The 27,798-nt window shown below is 40.3% G+C and overlaps 1 protein-coding gene across 3 annotated transcripts in view; it reads left to right on the plus strand.

Moving 5' to 3' along the window:
• The window catches only part of IL1RAP (interleukin 1 receptor accessory protein), a 120,635-nt gene that overhangs the window by 7,056 nt on the left and 85,781 nt on the right, over positions 1 to 27,798 (plus strand). The window contains exon 1 of one of the 3 annotated variants that reach the window (XM_044383303.3): positions 24,687 to 25,771. The exons of the other annotated variants lie outside the window; for them this stretch is intronic. The gene's annotated coding sequence lies outside the window, so the exon portion shown is untranslated. Of the gene's footprint in view, positions 1 to 24,686; positions 25,772 to 27,798 lie in introns of those variants that run through there. 3 annotated transcript variants of the gene reach the window in all.

Genomic DNA, 27,798 nt, shown 5'->3' on the forward strand with positions numbered 1-27,798 from the left:
TTCAGGATGTGATTCTGCCACATTCCTATGACCTGTAAACTGTTTTCCCCCTCGGTATCTAGGTTTGGGGGTGGGAAGAGAAAATAGATGGCTGGGTTATGCACACTGACATTTATTGTTTGGGAAATGAAAAGAGAGCCTTTTTATATAAAGCAAGCTCTGTATCACCATTAATCACCATAATCTTCTACAAAGAAATAAAGAGATAAAATATTTGGCTTTCATTTGAATTTTAGCATTATGAGTGCATATTTTCTGCTTTCTTCTTTTGAGCTAATTTAGTGCCCATGGAAGAGGCTTGGCTCTCATTGAATAAATATAGGAGTTCTTTCCACTTACAGAAATGATGGATGCTGGAGAGTGGAAATACACACGAAATAGCACTTTTCTGGAAGATTAGACTTCGGTTTCCAATTACAGAATGAAACAATGGCAGGGGTTGGGGATTGAATGGTTAGAGTGGGTAGTGAAAAGTTGGCTGGCTTTAAAGTCATTGAATCCTAGATATCTGCTTGCTTAGCCTGTGCAGACTTAGTTTCCTCATCTGAGAAATGGTAATTAGCGTACTCTAGCTCTAACCTAGACAGACACACATCTACCTGTATCTATATACTTATGTACATTGCCAAGGTTAAAGTCATAAAATGTTTTAAGTCCCTAGCACTTATTACCTGGCACCCAAAGGGCCCTCAATAAATATTCATTCCTCTTCTCATTCAGCACTGTTGTTTACCCCAAAGCCTCAGCCAGATGATGAAATTCACATGAAACACAGATGGAGAGGGGGTGTGTATTGAGTAGATGCTTCCACTGGTCTAAGGACATTTTTCCCATTTTGACAAACAATGGGGATGGTAAGGATAGGAAGTGAGTGTGATATTTACCTTAAAATATCTGGAAAGTTTTCATGTGGAGGAGGAATTAGACTGGTGAAAAATTGTGGTGCGTGGACCATCTGCATCTGAATCGTCTGGACAGCTTGTTAAGGAAGCAGGTAGTTAGGGCCTCTGCACTGAAGCCTCAGAATCACTGGATCAGAATTTTCTAGACCAAGAGGCAGTATATTGGAGGGGACTGGAGTCTTGTTACATAGATTCATATTCTGGCTCCATTTGTATAATTCTGGGCAAGTTACTTAAGTTCTTCATGTGAAACGAGGTAAACACAATATGTAATTCATTTGATCGTTAGTGATGACTAAGTCAGTTAATACAAATGAAGTTTCCAGAACAGTGACTGGTACAAGGAACCACACGTTATTTCGCTCAGTGTGTGAGCCGGTCTTTAAAATACCTTGTAAGGCTGTGTATGGTTTGCATTCTGTTTCCTCTCTGCCCGTCTCTCAGATAACCAAGAAGCTAACTCCTTCACCTCTTTGGAAGCTTTTGCTCCAATATCTTCTCAGCAAAGGCTATTCGGCTGCTTTATATAAAATTACCCCCTTCCTGCTTCCCATCTCCACCTATGCCCGTGCTCATCTCACTGACCCACTCTGCTTTTCCTTTTTCTATAGCAATTGTCACCTTTATCAGCTTCCACATATTTAGTCTGTTCATTGTTTATTGTCTAGTTCAGCCCCCACTAGAACGTAACACCCACAGGGCCAAAGACCCCACTCCCTGCTATATCCCCTGAACAGGGCCTAGCCAATAGCAGCTGCTTAATCATGAGGAAAGGATGAATAAATAAATGGATAGCTAGGTGGTAGTATAATTATTTGTCCTCAAGAGGTAGAAAGAAAGGATGGAACTGGACAAGAAAATAAATTACATATGTAATATTGAAATTAAAAAAAAAAACTTGTTTTATGCACGTACGTACACACACATATATTATGCTAATACACATATATATGCATATTGCCTTGAGAAGATGACATTTGAATTAAGGGAAGAGCCTGTGAAGGAGCCAGGCTGGTCTGAGATCATGGTTGAGATGGCAGGGACCAGGTGAGAGGGGAAAAAGGACTGGGAATAAGGTCCTAAGATAAACTGGGGCCACATCAGGTTTTCTTTTTTACATATATATATTACTATGTTATGTTAGTCACCATACAGTATATCCTTAGTTTTTGATGTAGTGTTCCATGCTTCATTGTTTGCAAATAACACCCAGTGCTCCGTGCAATACGTGCCCTCCTTAGTACCCATCACTGGGCTAACCCGTCCCCCTACCCTCCTCCCCTCTAAAACCCTCAGTTTGTTTCCCGGAGTCCATAGTCTCTTGTGGTTCATCTCCCCCCTTAAGTTCCCCCCCTTCATTTTTCCCTTCCTTCTCCTAATGTCTTCCCTACTATTCCTTATGTTCCACAAATAACTGAAACCATACGATAGTTGTCTTTCTCCGCTTCACTTATTTCACTTTGCATAATCTCCTCCAGTTCCATCTATGTTAATGTAAATGGTGGGTATTCATCCTTTCTGATGGCTGAGTAATATTCCATTGCATGTATGAACCACATCTTCTTTATGCATTCATCTGTTGAAGGGCATCTCGGCTCCTTCCACAGTTTGGCTCTTGTGGACATTGCACATCAGGCTTTCTTGTAGACTGTGGGAAGGAGTTGGGATTTTATGCAAAATGCAGCAGGAGGTCACCGAAAGGATTGAAGTAGGGTGGTGACCAGGTTTGATGTATTTGGAGCCTCAAACAGTGAAAGGAAACAGAAGAATTTATGTATAAGATGAAGAGTTAAACTGCTTTGATGTCATATAAGGTCCTATGAACAGAGGAGAAAGACAGTTCAGTTTCACTGATGTGTCATTCATAGACTTTCCCATTAGCATGTCTCAAAACACACACACACACACACACACACACACACACACACACAAATAGGCAAAATAGGCAAAACCAGATTCCTTTGCTTTTTCTGAAATATCATTCTTGTTTCCACATGTACTAAGTAATGGATGAAAATGTATGCACCGTGGCTCAATTCAATTCAGCTGGAAATTTTACAGTTCTTGTGTAGGTGTTTTATGTAATCAGTCCCCCAAAACACTGGACCCAGAGCTATTCCCTTATAAGATTTTCAGTACCAGTTTCTGAAATCCGATGTATTGAGGACTAAGCATATGAAAGGCAAATTTAATTCCATGTAAGATCAGTTTCTTCTTTCTGGCTCTACAAAGCTAAATGGTGCCTAACTCTTCAAGAAATAGAACTGCGCCATGAAGTCTTTATTGAGATATGCATATGTAATCTCATATATGCCTTTACTGATACAAGCGAAAAACAGCTTGATAACATGTGCCAGGCATCTTTCAAGTGCTTTACAAATATCCGCTTGTTGAAACCAAAGAATAACTTTATCCTGTTATTTCTCTTTGTAGAACAGAAAAGTGAGGCTCAAAGTCACACAGTCAGTTAGTGGTAGAGCCAGTATTTGAACTTGGGGCAAGTGTAACCACTTTACCATTCTGCCTTCTGATTGTAAGTGACCCTGAATATTTTATTCATCTCTATTTGCCCCACTTCATGGTGACTCATATGAAGGAATAGTTCAATAAATGTCTTGAATCAGTGAATGAATACGTGACCTATTCTTTCAAGTCTTATCATTTCATTAGCAAGTAGTGGTAAAAACATGGGTTTTAGACTGAGACAATCTGTGTAAGGTAGTGCGACTCACTACCTCTGGGATGTGGTAAATTTACTTAACATCTTTAAACCTGTGTCCTCATGGCACAAGAATAGAAGCGTTGTTAGGATTAAGTGTGTATATAAAGTGCTTAGCACAGTGCCTGGAACATAATTAGTGCTCAGTCCATTTGAGCTATTTTTATTATTTTTTGTACTAAAATAACCTCCTCAAACATGCATATACTTACATACTCAGGCAGTTTTTCAGTTGTGCTTATTTTATTAACTTCCCTTAAAACTCAGAGCCAAAGATCTAATCACATAATCAGTGATACTAATTTTGGGGGCGCCTGGGTGGCACAGCGGTTAAGCGTCTGCCTTCAGCTCAGGGCGTGATCCCGGCGTTCTGGGATCGAGCCCCACATCAGGCTCCTCCGCTATGAGCCTGCTTCTTCCTCTCCTGCTTGTGTTCCCTCTCTCGCTGGCCGTCTCTATCTCTGTCAAATAAATAAATAAAATCTTTAAAAAAAAAAAGTGATACTAATTTTGTTCCAGGACTGATTCTGATCCCTTAACCTCAGCAGAGAACTCCTGCGGGTAGAAGGGCCAGTCCTGGGGAGCGATGTGGGAGCAACAATGCTGTAGGACTGCCCTGTCTGTTTCTCTTCCAGATATCTGACATACCTGCAGACAGTACTTCTCACCCTGCCCATTCTTCTCCCCAGCCAGACCTGGCTTTTGGGAAAGTTATTTTGTATTCCAGTGATGGCTCCAGAACATTCTGGGTGGCAAAGGGAAAACAGAAGAAGACTCAGATTTTACCCTAGATATCACTGAATGAGGTTCATTTATAGAATGTGCTGAAAGTTTCAGACCTCTTGCTAATTCATAATCACTCATACTGATCCAGGGCTTCTTGTGTGCCAAGAGCTGTGCTGAAGGCTTTATTTTTATTATCTTATTCAATCCTATTGTATCCTTACCTAAAGTTTAAATTTTAGTTTTAAACCTTGGGGGGGGGGAATTAGAGTGTTATATTTGCCTCCATACGTGTATCGGGGAGGCTGTGATGATAAAACCAAATATTTCTTGCCTCTGTTTTGCCCCAGTTCTCTTCCAAAGCAAACTGTGCAGGGTTGCAGCACCATTGGAGTCTCCGGGGACCTTCCCTGCAGTGAAGAGATGTTTGGCAGAGAAATGAGGCAAAGGTTGTGTGGGGAAGGCAAGAAGCTTCATTCTAGTTGACAGTTTATTTTGCCCTGGAAGAAACTAGTAACAATGAACTCAGTCCTCTTTTGTTGATTGCATTTGTTCGCTTCTTTGTAAGAAACCAATATGGTGCTGACTTTACCATGACCTTTTTTGTTTTTTCTTTGTGAGATACTTAAAAGGTGTAACTTTCATCGTCCCACCTCTCCCAAGTTTGATGATTTCCTTGGAGGAAAGGTCTACACACACAGCACACATACACACACACACACACACAAACATGAGGACAGTGCCCGAGTCATAGCTGACACTCTATATATTTGCTGAATGAATGCGTGACAAAATTAAAAACAAACAAACAAACAACTCCCCCCCCCCGAGAATGGGAGGGGCTATGGAATTTTTTAAAAAATGGTGAGAATTCGGTATGTAAGTTTCTTTCAAAATTTTTGTTTTAAAAATAATTTCAGAAGGAGATTATTCTAAGATATGTGGTGTTACTTAATCTTGGTGATTCAGGACAGCTTATTGGAGTGGACTGTAATTCCTTTAAAATTTATTGAGATGAGATCATTTACCTGTGTACTAAGTGGCCCTAGACCGATATACTTTTAAATTTGTGTAATCTGATTTTCATAAATTTTCTGGCCTCTCTCTCTTTCATTGTCTGCTATTTTTTTCTTGCTTTCAGCATGTCTTGCTGTAGCAGCTTTCTCTCCATTCCCCATATAATTAGCTGTTTCCGCTTTACTATAGACTAGGGAGCGGACTGATCAGTTTTGTTAGAACTGTGTGTATGATAAAAATAAACCGAGTTGGATTCGTATTAGACAGGCTCTTCTTTAAGGCAAGGGAATGGAAAGGTAACGTGGCTACTTGAACAGTCTCCATACAAGTGAGGCCATGCCATATACAGTAGCACTGCATTTTCGTTACCTGTGATATTAAAAAGGGACTGGTAGCATCGATAATTCATTTACTCTTTTCAGCCATAAGCATTTGCTGAGAACCTTTTGTAGGCAAGACGCTAGTGAGATAGGGAGGTTAACCTATAGTCACACAAGCCCTGAAGAATTAGAATTTATAGATCATTTTGAAAGATAAGATATTCACAGGGGTTTGCAATCAACTTGTATAATAGTTGGGAGAGTGTAAGAGTAGATAACATAACTTTAAAAGATATATGGAAAAACATGTTTGCATTTTAAAAGAGACACCTCTGTCACTCTGGAAGGGGTTTCTAAGGAACTGATGACTGAAGTGAGTCTTGAATTGATGGACAGGTTTTGGACATAGGCTAGAGGGGAAGAGCAGTGTATGAGTTAGGGTCCAGCCAAGGAGCATGAATGAAATGGGTAGATGACATGGAATATGGGATTTATCATAGGGATTGGACCTATAGTTAGGGGAAAAGCTGGACCATTAAAGCCCCAAAAGGGGAAAATGGGAGATGAGAAAAAGTCACTAACTCAGGACCCTGAGGAGGAGGTGGTCAAGAAGTCTGTGGAAGACTCCCTCTACCTATGGTAGTCAGGCAGTTAGGAAGAAAAGCCAGATGTGAAGGGGAAGAAAGCAACCTGGAAACCATGAAGACGAACTGCAGCCCTTAACTATCTCTCACCGTACCTAACCTCGATGATGTGGGTGGCCTGCAGAAGGAGCTGGTGGGCTTAGCTTCAGAGCTCCACACCTGCCTGGCCTCAGACTTGGAGAGGTTGAAGGGAGAGATCTGTGAGGCCCTGAAGGCATAAAGGGCATGGCTGCGGCCCCCTCTTAGGAGGTCAGCCACCAGATCAGCAATTATGTATGTGAGAGGAGTAAGTAGTACCCAGGGGCCTAGACAGGCCCTCAAAAAGCAATGGATGCTGCTACACTTCTCCCATCCGAATTTCATGTACGATTCCCTGTGGTTACCCCTAAGAACCATACAGAGAATGGGATTCTGGAAAACATAGTTCCGGTTGAACTAAACTGACACAGTTAAAAACCACGAGTGATACTCCAGATACAGGGAAAAGGATGAAAACATAAAGTGAAGAAAGGAAACTGATGACTTGCTTCCAGTTTGACTGGAAGATGGTATTCAAGCACCAGGGTCATTGAAGATCGTACTTAAAAAAGCTGAGCCAAAGCCATATTGTTGAGGACCTTAAATACTCTCTTAAGAAATTTGCACCTAAACCTGTAAGGCAAAGAGAAGCACTGAATATTCTTGAGCAAGGAGGCGGGGCATTATCAGATCTGTGTATTAGACAGATCTGATATTTGGTGTCATAGCATTGGAGCTTAGGAAAGGAATAAGGGGTGCAATTAATGAGCTTCTATATAATAATCCAGGCAAGAAAATTTGCATTCTTCCATTTTCACCTGGGAAAGTGACTCAGAATCATCATAAGTGATTGTTCAGGGCCATCCTAGGAATTAAAAATATTAGCGTACAATTGCAAGCCAAGGTGATCTGACCTATGGCTAATATGTTTCCTGTAAGATCCTTATGGCATACCTTGATAACTGTTCCTTAAAATTCCCTGATGATTCTGAGTCCAGTATGTGAAAAGCAAGAAAAAGTGTATGTGTAATTGGAACATTGACCAAAATGAAATTGGCTTATGCAACCATGTCAATATCATTTTGAGAGGAAGAACCTATAAAAATAAACATCACTTATTTAATTTAGTAAAATCATGCTTTTTGGCTTCACCGAGTATTAATAAGAGTATTCCATTCTGTTTGTCCAAGTGCTTAACGATTTGCTAGTCACTTACATGTCCCTTATCTCGTTTGATTTGACAACGAATCTGCAAGGTCAGTTTGGTCTGAATTGGCCTAAGTGGCAAAACTGAAGCTAGAGATTGTGATAACCACCAAGTGACCACTTAGCCCTTGATTCAAGAGCACTTACTGCACTCGTATAGATTCAGTGGACACCTCGCTATGGCTCTTCCCTCCATTTCACACTATGCACCACTGCCTGATAATCTTCCTGGGGCACATTCCTGGATCTTCCGTGTCCCTGTTCTAAATCTGCCCGTAGTTTTTGGACTTCATTACCTCTAAGGTCTTTTTCCCCCCAGAGCACAGGCTCTTTGTAACCCCAGTGTTACAGTTCCAGCTGTCTAATTCCCTAACCCCTTGCAGGATTTTTACTTCTTCCCACCAAAGCACAGAACACCAAACACAGGATGAAGAAAAAGGACTTCTTTACCAAAGCATACCTGAATGGGTGCCTTAACACCCGCAGGAGATCCACACATCTTTGAATTAGGTCCTTCTGTAGGTCTTTCCTATCAACGTTTCCAAGCACATACTCCCAAATGTTTATAAAACATATCTCCTGGCTTCCTACTTGTTGAAACACACCAGGGCTCATTCATTTGTCTTGACTTATTTAAAATACACACACCTACTGCTCTATCTGCTGAGATTGCAAACGGCCAACAGCAAGTGAATACAAAACCTATAACCTCTATTCACTGCACCCCTGAAGAGTTTTGTCCTCTTAGAGAGGTCCTTAAGGCATATCAAATTGGGGTGACAACTTCAGGCTGTGGGCTTTGGGCTGTGTAGGATTTTTGCAGCTACCGATATAGAGACATGGTTCAGGGGAGGAAGAGGAGGTATATAGAAATCAAGGCTTCCTAGCTGTCTTTACACAGAGTACTTGTAATGGTTCTCTGAGAATACTAGAAAGTTCGGATCAAAAGTCTCAGCCCCTGGCTCTGCCAATACAACAGAGAGGGATGTGTCTTGTTTAGTTAGCCAAAACTCTGTAATTGGTCTTCTAATTTCTGGTACAGTGTACTTTCCACTGTAACATGCTGCTTCTCCTGCTTTTGTTCTCCCACGTGAGAGCTGACCTCATTTCACCCTGCCAGATATATGGGTTTTCTGCTTCCTGCATTGCTATGCTATGTAGGGAAAAGTTCCGGAGAATTGAAGGCTGGACTTCCGCTTATAATAATAAAAAATAATAGCTGAGAAATCTGAGTATTTACTGTGTGCCAAGTTCTTTATAATATTATCCCACATAACCCTCATACCTGATTCCGTGAGATGCTTTACTGACCCATCCACCAATAAGGCAACGGAGAGTCCATGTGGTTAGGAAGCTTACATAGCTCCAGGGGATTTGAGTCCTGGCTGTGTGAGTCCGAAGCCCATGCTGAACTTTGCTGTCTGCTTCACTGTGCTGAGGTGCGCCCTTTGTCCCGTGGCCCCATCCAGTTTGCCCACGGGTATGTGGGCATCTGTGACAGATGGTCGGTTACTGGTACACTGATCAGTCTGACCATTCCCTAGAAACCCTGCTTGGGTGAGCTAACCCACTAGGCAAATTGCTTCCTCAGCTCCTGTTTCAACTTCCTTTTAAGCCAAGACAGCATAGGAAGTTCCTTAATCAATTGACACCAGTTCTTCCTGTTTTAATGATCTTTTCATTGTCTTAGTATCCTTTTCTTACTTTTGAGGTTTAGAGAAGCAAGGAAGGGGACAAGTGCTTTGCCAAAGCCCTAGGCTCCCATTTTGGAAAGTGGGGTCTATGGAGATATGGCAATGCTGCTTTCAAACACCAGAACCCCTGGGTTGAATGCCCTTTGGTGTCTGTGAAAGAGAAAAGAAGGCTTCTGAGATGGCGCCAGAGACCTGAACCAGGACAAGTAGGTACAAATTCCAGGGGATTGGAGTCCAGCTCAACGTAAGGAGACGGAACTGTTACAGTTCAGGCCATGTGAAAACTAACTGGGTAATGATTTCGCCATCATTGGAGATATTTAAAGAAGGACTACACATCCACTTGGCAAGGATGTTACAGGGATATTTGAATTTTGGAAAATGTTTGAATCAAAATGATATTTGAGGGCCTTTCCGGCCTTGAGCTTCTGTGGTGAATTCACTTAGAAACTTCATATTGGGAATAAAGGTTTCCCCTTGTTATAATTAACACCAACTAGTGATGTCGCCTCCTCCCTCCCCCCTGTGCTTTCCCCTTGGAACAACTGCTCGATTTAAGAAGGGGCCTTCGGATGAGGAAGGATGTGGTTCTTCCCCGCTTGGCAGCACTCCGTGTCAGAATGGAGGACTTGTGTCTGGGCCTGGCACTGATCCGTCGGGGCCTCTCACCAGCCCAGTGGTGCCTGTGACTGGAGCACGTGGGAGGGGCACATCCGCGGAGGAAAACCTCCCACTGGCTGCCAGCTCGGGAGTTTAAAATTTTTTTGAATTACTAATGAATGCAGTCTTGCCCAGGGCAGGCCTCTTGGAGGAATGGAGACACACCCCGAAACAAGTCCTAGTCAGCCCAGACAAGCATCCCCTGAGAACTAACCCCTCCGCAGCTGGCAGCATATGAGAAAGTGTCTTTGAGAGCAGTTCCTTCTTGCCGTTTCAAAGGAGAGCCGCTTGCAGGCCGGGATATCAGGAGGGCAAAGCTCCTTTTTTTCCCGATTTTCTTTTTTTTTTTCTTTTTTTCTTTTTTAATTGGCTTACTACTAATCTGAAAGCTGGGCTGTTCAAAAATGATAATCCTTTGATTGAATGTCAGAATTGAGACTCTGCCTCGGTTCTCGAAGGAAGGAGTGGTACAATGATAGAAAGTGTCCAGAAGTTGATTAACAGCTTTAATTTAAAAGAATAAAAAGAGGCAAAACTAACAGCAGGTCATACCAACCAGTGCTGTGTGTAAGAATAGACTGTGCTTTTCCACTAAATCCAGTGATCTTTCCCCACAGGATTTACAAAGACTTTACCAATCTCCAACCTACGTCAACTTTTTTTTTTTTTAAGTGAAACATTATAGCTAAGTCTGTTTTGCTCAAATCTTTCATGTGTGGATTATCTCAAAGCGTGAAGTGTTTATTCCGTACAGGGAAGCTTCAGGAACTCACAGCTGTCTCGTCCCCAGCAGATAAACATGTTAAAAACTTCATAGCTGCAAGGACTCCTTTAGGGATCTGGTCCAACACTGCCTGGAGGTAGTTTGGCCAAGATTCCCCATGTACACCATAAATCTTCACAGAGTCGTGGGAAGAGAACAGCGGCGTTAGCTTGGCTAGCAGCTGACTCGCTGCTCCTGGGCCCGGGTAGCTGTCTTCTTTTGACACAGGATCATTGCTGGTTTAGACACGACTCTTCCCTGGGATATAAGTGGTGTGTTATTTTTAGGGGACGGTTATATTTCCTAGTAGTTTTTCAGAGTTGGAAGGCAGCATGGCTTTATCAGAAGTCTGAACTGGGAATCAAAAACAATCCCACATTTTTACAAGCAAGCTCTTGACCTCATGAAAGTCACTGATCCTTCCTGGGTTCCTGTTTCCTAAATAGTGTCCAAATAACATTATTTGACTTCTAAGGCCCTTTCTGATTTTCTAGAGGTCATCTTGATAAGAAGATGAAAAGAGAGGGAGAGGATTAAAAAACAACCAAGTAGAATACAGGGCTTAGGAAAAGAAGTTCTCTCTTTTAAATAAGGCTCCGAAAGCCTTTGTTGCAACAAGTCTTTGTTGCAAATATGTGAAACTTTGTCTGTATTGCAAAGTACACGGTATTAGGTATTCGGATTTCCCCTATTTGTCTCACTTCTATTTGCTAAGACCTAACTAGAAACATGAATCATAGCCCTGAAGAAACGTCGAGATCTTCAGATTCAGTTCACTCACTTTACCCGTAACAATCCCAAGACCCTTGTCTAGAGTTATACAGAGCCTTAAATGGACATCTCCTTCCTCCTTGGGCAATTCTCCTTCAAATACATCGCCTGTTCAGTTTATTTAGCAATGGTGAGTATTTAGAGAAAGAATCAGGCTAGATTCTCAAAGTTGAATGATCCTCAACAATACTTTGGTGACCAGAAATACATGCTAGCAAGGACACACACACACACACGCGCGTGCGCACGCGTGCGCCTTGTTTTTCCCATGCTAAATGTGTTGGACATAAGTTCCCTTTTGTGCAGCCCTCTTCCTTGCCAATAAACACTGCCTTGCTTTCTCCTGGGTTTAGAACATCTACTTCTCCAAGGAAAACTATGCCTTATCGCTCTCTGTTCTCTAGCTGGACCACTCACTTTCACATCTCTGATCACAGGATTGCTTGAAGGTAAAACCTCAGCTCTCTGAAAAGACTCCCTGATGGCTAGTTTCTGGTTTGTAGAATGTTATGAAAAGTCAAGGCTGCAATTCCTCATTGACAATTCTGTAATCGTGAGGTAGCCACAAACAGGGTGGCAGGAAAGTCACCTCTCCTGGATCATAGCTCTGATTATTTCCAACAACCAACTGACCTTGGATCAATCATGTTATCTTTGTGCTTTTGTTTTTCTGTCAAGTGAGGTGGTTAGCTCAAGGCCTTCCCCAAGTCTTCTATGATCAAGGATCTTCTTGTAACTGGTTTAATAGCATGTCTTTCTAAAGTGTATTCCATACCACACAGCTGTCTTACAGCGAGTATCCTGAGAAATTATACCTTTAATTAATAATTCAGGGCCATGATTTTGAACATCAGTTATTTTATACTGTGCATAATGATGTCCTCAGGGCCTGTTGAAATATGTAAGACTCTACCACTAAATGGCCCCAGACTCCATATCACCTGTTTATTATTGTTTTGGTTGGTTTTTTAGTTTTCTTTAAATAGCTCAACTTTCTCACTGACATCAACATGCCTACTTATAAAAGCCTTTTGCCTTCCATCCAAATTTGCTTTTCTTGTGTGCGCTGGCATAAGGACTCAGATAAGCAAGTTACTAGAATGAGGATCTGAGGGTACTCAAAGTGAAGTTAGTCAATTTTTTTAAGTTGGTGCAGAACTCATTCTGGTGAGTATTCAGAGCACTAGTTTGCTTAGGTGTTAGCTACTTGGTATTTGCTTGATAACTGACACTGCCTACTAACTGAGTTACCCACTATTGAGGTATAACCATAAGCCTTTGATTCTGTGTATTTTACTTTCATCCCCTTTTAGCTGTTATGCTTCTTAGCCACTAGAAACACTCCAGATTTGTACTGTGGTCTTCTGGGTAGATGCCAGGGACCTATGGATTTTTGTCTATTAATACTAGAACTACCACAAGCCTAAATGTAGTTTGAAAAGAGCAAATTTCTAAAAATAGTCAAAATGCCATCAATAGGAAAATGGTTAAATACACTATGGGACAGCTGGATAATGGAATCATATTTAGCCATTAAAAGGAGTGAAATATAATTATATGGATCTGGATACACGTGAATGATATATATTATATAAGAGAAGCAACTGGTAGATCCATACATGATTCAATTTTTTAAAAAAGAAAAATAAGGAAAAAATTATATGCAAACATGTAAAAATCTAAATCTAGCAGTTACATGGGATTACGTTGGGCGTGAGATTAAGGAATGCTGAAAAGAGCAGAGAGGGGGACATGATGTTTTCACTTCCTACCTACTATAATTTTTATAAGGGGGATAATAGGATTGATACTAGGATTATTGGTAACTTTCCTCTAACATTTTATTATGTAAATTTAAAAGCATGCAGCAGAGTTGAAAATCTGTTACAGTGAGCACCCGTATAACCAATACCTTGATTCTACTATTAGTGTTATTTAATACCTGCTTTATCACATCCCTATTCATTTATGTATCTATGGGTAATTTTTATTTTTATTTTTTATTTTTTAAAGATTTTATTTATTTATTTGACAGAGAGAGACAGCCAGCGAGAGAAGGAACACAAGCAGGGGGAGTGGGAGAAGAAGTAGACTCTCAGCAGAGGAGCCTGATGGGCTTGATCCCGGAACTCCAGGATCACGCCCTGAGCCAAAGGCAGACGCTTAATGACTGTGCCACCCAGGTGCCCTTATGGGTGATTTTTAATGTTTTTATGTTTTGACTACTTCCAGACTTATTTAAGGAATCAACATGGAGTCTCTTTCTAAGTGAGACACATATCATGTCCCAAAGAGCCATAATGACATTTACATATTCTACCGATTTGGACAGACACAGAAACAAATACCGATAGAGGATTTATTGGACATCTTTACCTTAGGTACCTTAGATATCTTTTCATTTTTTTATTATTGATGATGTTGGCAGAGGAGGCAATGAACTTGTCCCTGAGGGGTTAGGCAGCTTACTTGAACTTCATAGGCATCCTGTGAGCTCCCCTGTCCTGTGCTACCATGCACTGACTGTGCTATGCCTTTCCGTGTTGGCTGCTCTGCAAATCCTATATACTCTTTTTTTAATTTAAATTCAATGATATAATAAAAAATATTATTATAAAAATAAATAAATAAAAAATACCAATTTTCACCTAGCCTTTAAGACAAAAAAAATTTAAATTCAATGAATTAATATATAGTGTATTATTAGTTTCAGAGGTAGAGTTCAGTGATTCATCAGTCTTATGTAGTACCCAGTATAAGCCTCATTTAGCTTCCTTTTCCAGGATATTACATTATGAAATGTTTCTGGATATTATCAGGTCTTGAGAATAAGTACAAATGCTTTATGATTCCACTGAGCCACTGCTTGAGGTTAGGGTTGCCAATGGCAGACGCTGTAAAAGCTTGGAACAGACCATATTTGGTTTCAGCCATGTATAGTCTTGTTTGAAGATAGGTTATTTGGCTGAGGGTAGGCTATTATTGGCAGAAAGGCAATTATATTGAAGAACAATGATGGTTTTGGGTACTTAGGTAAAAGGTCCAAATGTGGAATATGAATAACTTTAGACCAGATCGACGTCCTAGGAGGTTTTATTCTGCTTTATTTATTTTAACAGCTGGACTTTGCTTCCCTTTTTGGTGATCAGACGTTCTGTCCTCTCCCCAGAAAAAGTCATATCCATATGATCCCCATCATTTCTTCCTTACTGATCATTCCAGACCTATTTCCCATAAGTTCTTGTAGCCCCCCTTTGCAGATTACACTCTAGTCTTACCAGGTATCTTGCTTTTTTTCTTAATAGTTTATGCATTTTTCTGCTTTCAGAACTTTGCTCAACTTATTTTCTCTTTTTTCAATTCTTTCTCCTCTTTCCTTGCCTCCTCTCCTCTACCCCCCCCCCCCCCCGGTGTGGTCTTTCCGCTCTTCACCTACCTTTGCAGACACACAACATCTCTTATGTCACCATCTCTGCCTCTTTACATGCAGAATCTACTCTGCGGGGGCGCCTGGGTGGCACAGCGGTTAAGCGTCTGCCTTCGGCTCAGGGCGTGATCCCGGCGTTACGGGATCGAGCCCCACATCAGGCTCCTCTGCTATGAGCCTGCTTCTTCCTCTCCCACTCCCCCTGCTTGTGTTCCCTCTCTCGCTGGCTGTCTCTATCTCTGTCAAATGAATAAATAAAATCTTTAAAAAAAAAAAAAAAAGAATCTTCTCTGTGGAACCTATCTGAACCTATCAGCCAGAAGGAATCACTTCTAGCTTAGCATTTCCTTAGCTCTTGGCTTGTACCTTAGCGTTTAGACTGTTGCTTCTCAGTCTGTGGTTTGTGATGCAACAGTCACAGCCTCGGGGGGGTGAGTAGAAATGCAGAATCTTGAGTCTTGTCCTACACGTAGTGAATCAGAATCTTCGTTTTATCAAGATCTCCAGGTCATCCTTACGCACATTACTATTGAAGAAGCGCTGTCTTAGAACGGATATCTAACTTTCTTTCATTTGATTGCTTTTGTGTCAGTGGATTCTTTTTTTTTTTTTTTTGAAGATTTTTACTTATTTATTTGACAGAGAGAGAGACAGCCAGAGAGAGAGAAGGAACACACGCAGGGGGAGTGGGAGAGGAAGAAGCAGGCTCCCAGCGGAGAAGCCTGATGTGGGGCTTGATCCCAGAGCACCGGGGTCACGCCCTGAGCCGAAGGCAGACGCCCAATGACTGTGCCACCCAGGCGCCCCTGTGTCAGTGGATTCTGATAGTGTCTTGTGATCAGAGACTGTGTCTCCCTCACCTTTCATCTGCAGGGCAGGGTGGACAGCTTTGCACATAGTAGAAGCTCTTCAGTGTGTGTTGTGGAATGAAAGCCTCTGCTTTCAATGAGCTTGGATATGTGAGGGAAATCTATGAATAAAAGGCATTTTCATGATTCTTGTCAGCAAGATCTCTTTCAAATGGTCTCACTCCTGCCATTGCTGTGGTCAGGTTTTACCCCGATATCAAATCTGTTTTCTCCTCTCACTTCTTTGAAAAGTACCTCAATGATGTGGAGTATTTGAGCTTTCAGGAGCTCATGGGAACTCTCTGTCCAAAGGATTATATATAAGGCACAGAAAAACATTTCGTATCGATATCTTATTAGTAGGGTTATAAAAATCTGTACAACTGGCATGGTTGTATATTTGTTTTAAGACACAAGGTCAGAGTAAGGCCCAGAGTCAGATTTTGGTGCATATGATCTCAGGAAAATAACATTGTTTTAGTTGATTATATTTGCTTTTTGAAAACTTGGAAAGGGAGGAGCTTCATAATTTCAAAAAGACTTCCTTTATCTCCCCTTAGAGATTCCCTTCAGATTCTTTCCCCCAACATCTCCGTCTTGACTACTGTCTCTGGCATTATTGTTTTTCTTATTGTTTGGCACTTCTGTCTTCTAGTCTCTACATCTTTGTTTCATAGTTTTCTTATTCATTTCACTCATTTTTCCCATAAGCAAACTTCTGTTTTGTGTAATTCTGATGATGGTCCTCACCCTTCATAAAACTGCTGAGTGTAATTAGTAAAATTACAATAAATATAAATAAAAATAAATATAATAAATAAACATATAAGATAAAACAAATGATTAAACAAAATAAAAATATCAGCAAACATGCTAACAAATCAAGTAAAAAAAATAAATATAATCATATAAATCATATAATTATAACACAATAAAATAAAATAAAATAAAAATAGAGTAAAAAAATAACCAAGCAGGTGATTATTTGGCCTATATAAATAACAAACCCAGTGAACACCTGCTATTTTTTCCTGTTATTAAAAACAAATCTTGACTATGTAATGCCTGTTTCATCCATTTGGGGGGATTATTAAGATTATGAAAATTGTTTGACTATTTCTTTCTACTTATATTCATTAATTTATTTAGGAGATAGTTTCTAGTGTTGTGCTCTCCATGTGACATTGTAATGGATGTAAATGAGAATTATAAAAAAAGTACAATTTGTTTTGCCTTCAAGCCCTTAAGGTGTTCACAATGGAATAGAAGAGAGGAGACATATGCAGGAATGGCTACAGTACAAGGTAGAAAAGGATAAATACTAACAACAATGTGTAAAGTTGTCAGAGTTTTTGTTTAGAGAAATCCAGGATGTGCAGAGGAGGAAGGAAGTTCATCAGAAACTGAAAGAGAAGTTTCTACGAACTCTGATTACTGTATTTACATCCATATTTTCTCTCTTTCTCTCTCCCTCTGTTCCTCCCTCCTTCTCAAGTTTTGTTTGCCTTTCTTCCCTTTTGTCTTTCCATTTTTTGTCTTTGCTGAAGGCATAGAATTCTCTTTTGGGGAGTAATTTTACAAAACTTTTTCATGAGCCTGTCTGTAGGGAAATTTCTTCCTGTCCTGGATGTACCACTCACCATTCATTGGCTTTCATAACTCTCAATACTCATTATTTTAAAATTCGTTTTTCCTTTTCTTCCACAAGCTCGGTTGCCCCTTCCTTTCCGTTTTCCTGCCAGTTTGTAAAAACGAGAGTTAACCTTTTCTCTCACATGTGTCTGTGTTTTAGTTTTTTTCTCACTAAAATTAATTTTGGTGAAAATTATAGGTTTCATAGTATAGGTGTTATCGTTTTATATAGAGTTGGGGAAATATAATTAAGAATGAAATCTCTCAGCCCAGAAATCCTCCCCAAAAACGTAAGAGAGAAAGAAAACACTTTTATTATTAAGTAAGCATTAATCCAGAGTAAGAAGCACATCACAGGTAACCCACTAAGAGATGGCAAAAACAGAAATCTTACCAAGCAGCTCGTTTTCAAGATAAACTAACAACTTGTATTCAAGTAGGAAGACTTGGTATCATCATGTGTCATGCATAGTTCATCCTTTACTTGGTAATTGTTAGTTCATTGGCTTTATCCAAATGAAAAACTTCTCATGTCTTTAGTTTTTTTAAATTGTGTTTTATTGTGGTAAGAATACTTAACATAAGATCTACACTTTTAACCAATTTGTGTGTGTACAACACATTATTGTTGACTATGGGTACAATGTGATACAGCAGATCTCTAGAATTCATCTTTCTTAACTGAAACCTTATGCCCATTGATTAGTAGCTCACATGTTCCTCTCCCTGCAGCCCCTGGCAACCGCTATTCCACTCTGATTCTATGAAGTTGAATATTATAGAAACCTCTTTTAAGTAGAATCATGCTGTACTTGTCTTCCTGTGATTTGGGTTATTTCACTTAGCATAATGTCCTCAAAGTTCATCCATGTTGTCCCATATTTCTTTCTTTTCTGTGATCCCAGAATTTCCTCCTTTTAAAGGCTGAGTAGTATTACATTGTGTTTATATACCACATTTTCTTTATCCATTCATTTGTGGTTGGGCATTTAGGTTTTCTCCATGTCTTGGCTATGGTGAACAGTGCTGCAACGAATATGGGAGTAAAGATACCTCTTTGAGATTCTGATTTTAGTTGGTTTTGGATAAACACCCAGGAGTGGGATTGCTGGATCTGACAGGAAGTAGTTTTGCAATTTAGAACAAGGCGCCCCATCAAAGTTAAGCATCTGTTCTCCAACAGAAGCTAGAGGCGCCTCTATTTTGATGTTTATGTTTCCAAGAGATGGCCCCCATGTCTTTGAGAAAGACATTTCTGTGTCAAAAAGGTGACAAGAGTCCTGTCCAGTCTTCAAAAGGATTTATATACGTAAAGAGAGGGGAAAGTACCTAATAATTGCTAGTTTTCTAAAGTAAATGCTGTGACAAAAAGCGATAATGGGGGTAGGCGGGGGTGGGAATCTCTTCCCTTATTTTCAAGGAGAATTAAGCCTCTTTTTAAAATTTGTATTTGTTTTTACAGAGGCTAGGACACATTTTACTATGTTTAACTAATGCAGTTCAGAAGTAAAGTCATTTTTTTCTAAGTTCGTGATCAACCAGAGATTCAACTGAAGTTTGCCTTAGAGCTTGCATAACAAATTCTCTACCTTCATGATGGAATCTGATTTGAGAATTCGTTAGCATTTTTTAATTTTTATTTTTTATCGTGTTCAAGTATATATAAAATTTACCATCTTAACCATTTTTAAGTGCACATTTCTGTGGCAGTAAGTACATTCACGCTGTGGTGCAACCGTTACCACCATCCATCTCCAGAACTTTCTCATCATTCCAAGTTTCAACAGAAAGAGTACCCTGTAAACACTAACTTCCTACAACCCCCGCCCTCCAGCCCTTGGCAACCACCATCATTAGCATTTTAACCTACCTATTAAAAACTGCCCGTGAAATTTCAATATACTGCTTATAGCAGTAAGTAGCGCTCTGTTTGCCCAGGATTTGAAACACAAAGGTGTTTTCTTGGGAAACTGACTAGGGAAAAACGACTCTAAAACCTTTGAATGTGGTGCCCCCATTTACCCAAGTGATGCTACACTAATTACAAATAATCTAAGTCTGTGCAGTTCCCAGAAACACCTCATTTGTGCCACTCCATTACTTGCAAAGTAATAAAAAACGCTTTCCGAGTGAAATATTTTTTGCTTAAAATTCAGGGATTTTACCAATGTCGTCTGGCATTTTCCGTGACCTTTGCTCCAGTGCATCTTTATTGTTTTTAATTGATCTTTTGGGTGGTTCTGTGAAACACAGCAGGCTAAATATTGAACACTTCCTTCACATGCATAGCTCATAGGCTACCATGGGCGTTGGAGAGAATGATGTAGAAGAATCGGTCAGCAATCTGCTGCAGTCAGAACCTGATTTCAAACCAACTCTGCTATTCGATTGCCGTGAGAGCTTGAGTAGGACACTTCACCTTTTTGCCCCGAATCTCTTCATCTGTAAAACAGGAAAATTATTTTTCTTTCTGAATCAGTGCCATGAATATCAAATAAAATAAGACATAAAAAGAAACACCATGCATATGGTGAAAGCATGACATGTTGCAGTTGACTAAGGTACCTGGTATGTAGTAGGGGTCTGGAAAGTAGTCATTGAATGAACAGATAATTGTCCTCAAAGTTAAATTTCCTGGGGTTCTCTCCTCTCTGCACCTAGTCCTGGCTTGTCTTATTACCTCTTTACTCTCTGTTTCCCTCTGGTTCCTGCTCATACCCCTCTCCCCTGACCCAAATCATGCTTCAGGTAAAAACTCCAGAGTTCAGGGTTTGGGGAGTGATAAGAAGGGGCCAAAAGAATGTCTGTCATTCCTCCTCTCAGTTCTTCCTTCCTAACCTAGATGCCTCCTCAGAGCTTCTGAGATGGCCGTTAGAAATATAGTCATCCACTGGACCGTGTATAGTTAGGAGGAAGGGAATTTCTTTTTGCCCAGCAGCAGGCTCGGGGGATTTCACCCTGTCCAAAAAAATAATGAGCTGCACTAATGTCGAATCAGACATTGCGAATCCAAATTAAATAATATTCCGGGGCTGGTTTCCTGTGTGGACACTCAGGCAGGAGCTCACTGGGGTCTCACTTGTTCGGCGCCATCATGCACAGGATAAATGCAAATGTGTGTAGTAGAAGGTTAAGCAGATGACAGTTGCAGGGCTTTCTGTATGACAGATTTTAGTGAGAAAACAACTCCCTAAAGATGACCTAGAGAAAGAAATGAGTGTTGAGAGACTGAGGTGTAGAAAACAAGAGACAGAGTTATAGTATTTTCCTAGACTGAAAAACAGCACGTAGAATCCCAGTGTTCAGGAGACCACAGTCATTCAGTCCCAGGGCAGTGAGCACATTCTGTGTGCGAGGCCCTGCAAGACACGCATTCATCAGAGGTAGACCCTGTTCTCAAGGATCTCAGGAGCGAAAACACACACGCTTAATAGTCGTACAAAGTAGAGAATTCCATTACGGGGACCATAAGGCAAAGTTGTAGGGAGAAGGGAATAAATCGTATAGGGCTAAGAGAGGCAGGGACATTTCATGAAGGAAATGCTTTTGCAAATAGATCGTGAAGGATGGGCAGCGTTTGTGCATGTGAAGAGGAGAATGCAGGTCATTCCAGACAGAAGGAATGATTAAAAGGGAAGGGAGGCACAGCAGTGATTTGTAGCACCATCTGTGTGAGCCTGTGGCTGCAGTCTGGGTTCTGTGAGGAGGGTTTTGAGGAGGGTTGGGTGAGAAGTTGTGGCACCAGATCCTGGAGGATCCAGAATGTCATCTGAAGGACATCAGGGAAATAGAATTTAGTTGTGCTGTGTGGGAAAATTGATTTGGTCCTTGTCATCAGTCAGCCGTTAGAGGTATCCTCATGGCACTCAAAACTTACCTAAGGCTTCTGTTCTACTGCCTTCTTGTCTGTGATGTGGTAAGTTTTGTGTCTTTTGCCTTCGGAAAGCAAGATTTTGGTCTGTTTTTCAAGGATCAGGGGCTAGAAAGAAGTATTTACATGAAACAACAACAACAACAACAACAACAACAAAATACTGGTTTTTAGGTCAGTCTAATGAATACATGCATTTTTCTCATCTTTCTCTTTTTCGGAGAAAGGCAGACCAATTAAAAATAATAACACTTTTAATTTGTCTAGCATATATGAAGGTTACAGAGGTGAAAGGGTTATTTGCCAGGTCCTTTTATGTGTTGACCCTTTTCTAATTGGAGAAATAAGAGCTCCCCGCTGTCTTCTGACTCTTTATCTGTGGTGTCTTATGTTCTGATTTGACAACGGTCTTTAAGCAACCAAAATGCTAGAAGAAGTGAAATCATAATCAACTCCAATTAGCTATACTGGCCGAGCATAGCATTGCCGTACTTATATTCACCAGCATGCCTTATGTCTCATTATAGCTAGTCATTATGCTATTGCTTCTCCATCAAATTGCCATGGGGATGGCTTAGTAAATTAGGAAATTGATTTGAATTTCCCACTTTCTTCCCCAATTAAGAATTCATGACCCATACCTCACTAGGAGTTCTTAATAATATGTCCTATGAGAGAATTTACAGGAATTTCTCAAAGCTTGGTCTGTTGCCGGGTGCCTTATACAGATGAAATCCCTTTTTTTCTGAAAGAACTTCAGTCTGCATTTCTAAACTGTGCCAAGAGTACTATCCTAATACTTGGAGATATTCTAAACAAAAAAATTTTTTTAAAGATTTTATTTATTTATTGGAGAGAGAGAGAGAGAGAGAGAGAGAGAGAGAACGAACGCAAGCAGGGGGAGCTTCAGGCAGGGGCAGAGGGAGAAGCAGACTCTCCACTGAACAGGGAGCCCAATGCAGGGCTTAATCCCAGGACCCTGGGATCATGACCTGAGCTGGAGACAGATGCTTCACTGACTGAGCCACCCAGGCGCCCCTTAAACAAAAATTTTTAAAGTCACTTAAGGTAGAGGAGCACAGTAAATGATTCCTAAGTAATTTAGTTCGGTGTGCTTTATTAGCATTCTAAAGGCTCTGAGAAGTCCTGTTTAAAAAAAAAAAAAAGATAACTTCGTAACTTAACTTTTCATCAAATATTAATCAACTAATATTTCTCTAAAATGAGGACATAGTACCAAAATGTGATTTCTTGAAATCATTCTCTAGAAGCCCTAGCTGGACAATATGGATCAATATGTGGCCTTTGGAGGGTCTGGCTGAATCCTAGAATAAAATAAAAATATCAAGAGCCTTGACTTTAGGAGGTGTATTAGGACTATGTATTGAATTCATTCTCTACCTACCAGGATTTATGTGAGGATTTTTTTGTAACTTGGTGATCCTTTAAAACCTTGTCTGTGTCAACAGAGCTACTCCATCTGATATTATTTTCCTGAATCTGAAGAAACACCGAAGGGGACTGAAATAATAGGACATTAATTTCTGCTGCAGAATGCCAATCTTGTTGACCCTGCGGGGTTATTGCAGAGTGAGATTAATTAGGCGGATGTGCCACCCTAGGCTCTGGAGTTGAAGTACCCTGTTGTAATTCACTGCAGGATCATTCACGTAGCCGGCATATCGATATGATTATTATTCCACCAAGGTTTTATCCGCCCCTAGACAATTACAGAACCATTTACCAGCATCTCTCATTGACTTCTTATTTAAAATTCCCAGGGCCGCAGCAGGCATTCAGGTCCTTTTGTTGGAGACAGCTACGGATCAATGGCATGAAGCAACATGGGGTTTCCTCTAGGACGTGACAAATGCTGAGATTGTTTGCTAAGCAGAAGATAGACATGGAGACCCCAGTAGAAAATAGTATTTCTCGCCCCATGTCTCTGACACAAACATTTAAAATAATGGCAGCAAGAGAAGGAGTGTATAGCAGAAAGATCATGAGATTGGGGGTCAAGGTATCTGACTTTGAATGCTGGTGTCGCCATTTATTATCTGTCGACCTTTGGGGAAATCACTACTTTTTCTGTAAAATGGAATTGATATTAAATATCAAACTCCTGGCAGTCTTCACAGGTTTAAGTGAATATATATATATATATATATATATATATTTAATAAGTGAATAGTGTATATATATAATAGTATATATATATAATAGTAAATATTTATAAATTAAATATTATTTTCTAGATTTAATTTAATATAATTAATAAAATATAATTTAATATATTAAATATTAAATATATGTATGTAAGTGAATATATATATTTATATATCAATAAATAAGCTTTGTGGATGGCAAAGTGTTTTAGAAATATTTGTGTGTGTGCTAATGAGAACACCTTCCGTTCTTGAACTGGCAGTGTTGGCATAATCGAACATGCATTTACGGCTCCATTGCTTGGGTAATGTCCTATTAACTCCTATAATCACCAGTACTGCTACCTAGGGTAGAATGCGGTAACCATGCGTTGATATGATTAGCAGCTCCAAGGAGTGTATGCCCTTGAAATGATGTACAGAACAAAGGTTTTCTTTCTTTCCCTTTCTTTCTTTTTTTTTTTTTAAAGATTTTATTTATTTATTCGACAGAGAGAGAGAGAGCCAGCGAGAGAGGGAACACAAGCAGCGGGAGTGGGAGAGAAAGAAGCAGGCTCATAGCGGAGGAGCCTGATGTGGGGCTCGATCCCATAACGCTGGGATCATGCCCTGAGCCGAAGGCAGACGCTTAACCGCTCTGCCACCCAGGCGCCCCCTTTCTTTCTTTTTTTAAGATTTTATCTATTTATTTGCCAGAGAGAGAGAGAGAGTGAGAGCACAAGCAGAGGGAGCAGCAGAGGGAGAGGGAGAAGCAGGCTCCCCACTGAGCAGAGGGCCCAATGCAGGGATCCATTCCAGGACTCTGGGATCATGACCTGAGCTGAAGGCAGATGCTTAACCAGCTGAGCCACCAAGGCGCCCCAAAGTTTTTATTTCTAATAGTTGTTCTTAGCCTGTGGTTCTAGGGACTTCATGACTATAAGATGATATTCATCTAATTAGAATTTTCAACAAGTTTTCCTTCCTGTTCTCTGCTCAGTGGTCAAAAGTAAGGCTCGTTTCATTTTAATTTTGCCCTAAATGCCTTTATTCCTTTGCATGGATGTATTTCAGAGTGTTACCTGTCTCCAGGGTCCAGCTGTAATACCATCTCATTCAAGGAGTCTCTCACTCCACCCAATCCCTCTCTCCCCCTCCCCAATTAAAATGCAAGGAATTCCTTCTTCAGAGCATGTTGCTTGGACTGATTTATATACTTGATAATAGTATGAGCAAACACAGCTAAACTGCTTTGTACAGTTAAAGAAATAATAATAGCAAATATTTCTTTAGGTATTTTGTATATGTTAACTCATATAATTCTGTCATAAAACACATGAAGTTATGTACTGTTATTTTCCCCCATTTTACAGTTGAGGAAACTAAGGCACAGATGGATTAAGTAAACTGTACCAATATTCTACCAATATTAAGAGGCAAAACCAGGGACTGGAACATTTAACTAAAAAAACAGACTTATCTATGGGGTTTTAATTAGCACCATGCATGTGAGAGATCCCTATTAGGTTGTGAGTTCTTGGACGTTCAAATCCATTTCATCCTTTAGCATTTAATATAGCCTAGTAGGTGCTCAGTTATCATTTATTAGCTTTGCACTGGAAAAGCTAGTGGTGCAGCCACAAAATCCCTGCTTGTATCTGTATATAGAATGTGTATGCATATACATATATACAGGTATATGTTCTGCCCTCCTGCTCAATTTTCTTGTCAAGCATTTTAAAACCTCATATTAAGCACTGCTTGAGCACCTCTCTGTGAGGGCACTGTTTTTTTCTAAGTAGCATATTTGTTGAAAATAGGGTCACTTGAGTTTTTAGTGGTTTATGGATCAGTAGATAATAGCACTATAAAACTCCAGCTCGTTCTCATTCCGATGAAAGGGGGATTGCACGTTCTTACTTTATTTGCAGTAAAGTCACTAAATGTCAAATGCATATGGTAAGAACTGTGGCCAGAGCCCCCCACCCCTTCTCTCCATTCAGAGTGATCTGGTAGACTGAGGTCACATCCCAGACTATGGGACTGGTGGGTGTACATTGCCATCTGTCAGGATGATCCTGGTGTCCAAAAATCCGTGAAAGAAGCCATAGAATTTTCTCAACAGGGATACAGACCCACACAGACTCACACAGTGTTAGTTCATGAGGGGATTTTCTTTAACACTTTAGATCCAGAGAGATGATATTTTCTTTAAGACTCTCTAATTTTGGCTTATGTGGGTTCCCAGAAAGACTTGGAATATTATCTTGGCATTTCAGCGACAAGACTGGGGGTAGGGATGGAGAGGATGCCTAATGGTTTGTGTTCTCCAACAGGCAGAATGGCTGAAAGCAGAGGCTGCCTTGAAGGCCCTGTGCTTTCTCACAATTAGCAGTATCAGCCTGGAACGTGGTAAGTCTTCTGTGAAAGTTCTAAATTTACTGGTGACTTTAACTCTTCTTAATAAAACTAATTGTGGAAACTAAGTCACCTGGAGAATAAAGTTTTTAGGCAAAGTCACACTGCTCATTAATGCAAGAGTTAAGACCAGGACCCAGGACCCATCCCTCTTGTTTCTCTGCGTAATTGACAATGAGGAGCCCCTAGGTGCTACAGGGTCTGTTTGAGTCACTTAAGCTACTGAAGCTTCTAGGTCCCTAAACATGAGAGCAGGCGAAGCTCTGGTCTGATGGATGGTGGCCAGCCAGTCATTTTTTCTGACGGAAGTAGAGATGACACGGGAAAGTGGTCTTGTGAAAGGACAGCTGACTGTGTTGTGAGACCAAGGGTGGCTGAGACCCATTCAAGTCTAATTTCTGAAGACAGATTCACTTTTTAGGCAGGGGATCTTGAGGAGAGCCATAAGACTCACAGTGACATCTGTTTAGACCCAGCCCCAGATGAGAGAGCATCCTCTGAGTAGCCTTGAGCCTTGCTGAAGAATGGAGTTTCCACGTGAATACGTGTGTAAAATAAAAGCATCAACATCTCCTATTTGCATCCCATGTCCCTGTTATGAAGCTCTTCCATAAATAGTATCTAATTTGATCCTTACAGCAGCCTATGAAGTAAATATCTGTAATCCTATCTTATCGATAAGGATACCAGAGTCGATAGTAAATTAGCCAAGGGGCACACAGTTAAAGAGTGACCAACAGCAAACTAGAACAGAGGCTGCCTGTGTCCTAGGGGGATGTTCTTTCTACTTCCCAGCAGTTGTGCTATGCATATATGTGTTTATTTTGTAACAGCATTGGACTGTGGACATGAGCTTGGAGTCCTGGTCCAAACGGGAGACAAAAAGAAAAAAACCTAAATAAAACAGATTGGGACAGAAATTTCTCAGGGCTCTGCAGGAGGTATGGATACCTGCTTAGAGTTATTAGAACAGGCATAGTTTTAGCCATAGTTTTACTTTTAGCCAGTGACAAGATGAGAGATTACCAGGAAAGTCTGCAGAGTGGGAGTGAAGATGCGAGAAAGTTTGGATTCACTTCCTTTCCCTGGTAGCCAGTTTAGTCCCAAGTTGGGTGACTTTGAGAAGCATCTGGATCTTATGGATTAAGGATTGATCTGCCAATTAGGGTTTGGGCTCTCCCTCCCCTGATTAGATTTTTTTCTATCTATAGAGGTATTTCCGATGAAATCCTAAGAGGTATAATGCATAAAAAAAGGGGTTTATGCTCAAATAACTTCAGTTAATGCTGCATTGAAACAAGTCAACCAAAATATTTACTTGGCAGATGACCAGAGTCTTTAAAATGCTAATGTGTATTGTGAATCTCCAAGAAAGAGCTTTGTGACATGTCACTTTTCAAAATCATTTGGCCACATGGTCCTTTGGCAGAATGCTCACTATGGGATATGATAGTTTGATAGTTTTCATCATGTGCTTTGGTGTGATTGTACTATACATGACCATATCCTCTGGGTTTTTTTGTCTTTTTATTTTGTGCTTGTAAGTCTGACTTTGCTCCCAAACTGTGAGATCCATGATTATTAGAACTGTATGTTTGTTTCTCTATACTGCACAGTTTCTATTGAAGTCTATGAAATAGGAGCTCAATAAATCTTGATTTGAACAAAATTTAATTCTGTCAATGCAGAAGCTAGAACATACAGTCTTTATGGAGAAATCAATGGAAACTTGGCCATGGTTTCATTACCTGTGGCCTAACAGTGTGTAGATGGTGTCTTTGTCTTGACAGCCTCACAGGCAGCGTCCTGATCTTCAGACCATCCCTCTGAATTACAGGTTATTGGTGGCAGAGTTCTTATATGAAATTTAAGGGGAGAGAACCTCAGATAGCAAAGTTGTTTTATGCTGGGAAAAGTGATGAATTCCCTAACCTGGAGGTTACTGCATCTGAACCTATAAGGTGATATGACTGTTTTGTGTCTGTGATATTTATAATTTCACCTAATTCCCTACTTGAACT

This window comes from Ursus arctos, unplaced genomic scaffold (assembly GCF_023065955.2).
Source record: "Ursus arctos isolate Adak ecotype North America unplaced genomic scaffold, UrsArc2.0 scaffold_4, whole genome shotgun sequence".
Classification (NCBI taxonomy): Eukaryota; Metazoa; Chordata; class Mammalia; order Carnivora; family Ursidae; genus Ursus; species Ursus arctos.